General features: G+C 35.5%; 1 protein-coding gene across 1 annotated transcript in view; it reads left to right on the forward strand.

The window, feature by feature from the left end:
- Positions 1–2,269, forward strand: part of FAM228B (family with sequence similarity 228, member B) — a 34,414-nt gene that overhangs the window by 14,160 nt on the left and 17,985 nt on the right. The gene's annotated exons all lie outside the window — the stretch shown is intronic.

Genomic DNA, 2,269 nt, shown 5'->3' on the forward strand with positions numbered 1-2,269 from the left:
TAGGTAATATTTAAAAATTTCATAAACTTTTAAATTTGTTACAAAAGTAATACATTTTCATGATCGATAAGTGAGAAAATTGATTTTCAAATAAAATAAAAACCAGTCATAATTCCATTGCCCAGAATTAACTCATTGCCATGTTAACTCGTTAACATGTTTTGTATATCATTCTAGACTTCTTGCCATATATATGTATATGCACACATTTTTATTTTACAAGAATAGGATTATATTTGGTTTTATAACGTGCTTTCCTCTCCTTTAATAGTTTATGGTTTGATGCTTTGTAAAAAAATATAAATATATCATTTTAATCATTGCATGGTCTTCTATTATTAATAGCAGCTGCCTTGCACTGAAGGCTTAACCAAGTGTTGGGACTTTTTTCCATTATTTCATCTTCACTGCTACTGTGTGAGGTAATTCACAGATGAGGCAAGTGATGCACAGATAGGTTGTCAAAGCTACCCAGCTGTAAATAGCAGAGCATGGATGTATTTCTAACCATGTACTCTTTTGCCATACCATAATTTTTTTGACAAATACCTATTTTGAACATCTATCTAGATTGTTTTTGCCCATTGCTATCATAAATGACCTTATGATGAACATCTCTGTAGCTAAATATTTCTTAATTTGTTCCTCAGAGTAAGTTGCTAGAAGTAGAATTGCTGATTAAAGGGTATGAATGATTTTGATTCATGTTGCCAAATTATCCTCCAGATAGGTTTATAAACTTACACTTTCGCCATAGAGTCCATTTTTCCACACTTTTGCTACTAATGGATATTATTAAATAAAATAAAACCCCTGAAAAAACTGCCTTGGGTCATAGACATTTTAAACTGTTAGCATTTGCACAGGAATTCTAGGTCCTTTTTTAAAAAAAATTGGTGTGTGTGTGCTATTGTCCCTATTTTTATAGGTGAGAGTTAAACAGAGTTTGGAGTCTTAAACACACTAACTAGTAACACAGATAGTAAGGGACAAAAATTGAGATTTGAAATCAGATCTTTTTGATACTGTCTTAGTCCATTCTTGCTGCGATAACAAAAAAGCTTAGATTGTGTAATTTATAAACAACAAAAATCTGTTTCTCGTAGTTCTGGAGACTGGGAAGTGCAAGTTCAAGGCCCTAGCAGATGTGATGTCTGGTAATGGCCTGTTTCTCGTAGATGGCGCCTTCTATCTGTGTCCTCACATGGTATAATGGGCAGACAAGCTCCCTTGAGCCTCTTTTATAAAAGCACCATTCATGAGGGTTCTACTCTCATGACTTAATCACTTCCTAAAGGTCCCTCCTCTTAATCCTATTGCATTGGTGATTAGGTTTCAACATATGAATTTGGGGAGGACACAAGCATTCAAATTATAGCAATTATCAAAATTCCATTTTTCTCTCCTTTTACCATACTGCCTTTCTAAGTGACATTTATAGGTTACCTCTTAAAGTAATCTGAGCACCTTGCGCCTATAGCAGCAGTTCTCAAAGTGAGGTACATGGACATTTGAGATCCGAAGGCCCTTTTGGGGGTCCATTAGGCTGAAACTATTTTCATAATAGTTGCTAAATATTATTTGCCTTTTTCATTGTGTTGACATTTGTACTGATGGTGCAAAAGCAATGGTGGGTAAAATTGCTGGCACCTTAGAACAATTTGTCATGTTCATTTTTTTTTTTTGGGACAGAGTCTCACTCTGTTGCCTGGGCTAGAGTGCCGTGACGTCAGCCTAGCTCACAGCAACCTCAAATTTCTGGGCTCGAGCAATCCTTTTGCCTCAGCCTTCCGAGTAGCTGGGATTACAGGCATGCACCACCATGCCCGGCTAATTTTTTGTATATATTTTTAGTTGTTCAGCTAATTTCTTTCTATTTTTAGTAGGGATGGGGTCTCGCTCTTGCTCAGGCTGGTTTCGAACTCCTGACCTCGAGCGATCCTCCCACCTCAGCCTCCCAGAATGCTAGGATTACAGGCGTGAGCCACCGCGCCCAGCTCCATTATATTCTTCATTGCCATGCACTCACCAGTAAAAATAAATGCAATTTCACTTAATAATGTCTTTGAACAAGCAGTAAAAAAATTTTTGACATGTGAGAACTGCTTTCTTTGCTTCCCCATTCTTTAAACAAATTTAATATATTGCTAGCTGAACTGTTTTTCTTTTTTCTTTAAATTTAAAGATGAAAATTATATATATTTATGTTGTACAACATGTTGTTTTGAAATATGTATACATTGTGGAATAGCTTAATTTTTTTTTTTTT

This window comes from Propithecus coquereli, unplaced genomic scaffold (genome assembly GCF_000956105.1).
Source record: "Propithecus coquereli isolate 6110/MARCELLA unplaced genomic scaffold, Pcoq_1.0 Scaffold39, whole genome shotgun sequence".
Taxonomy (NCBI): domain Eukaryota; kingdom Metazoa; phylum Chordata; class Mammalia; order Primates; family Indriidae; genus Propithecus; species Propithecus coquereli.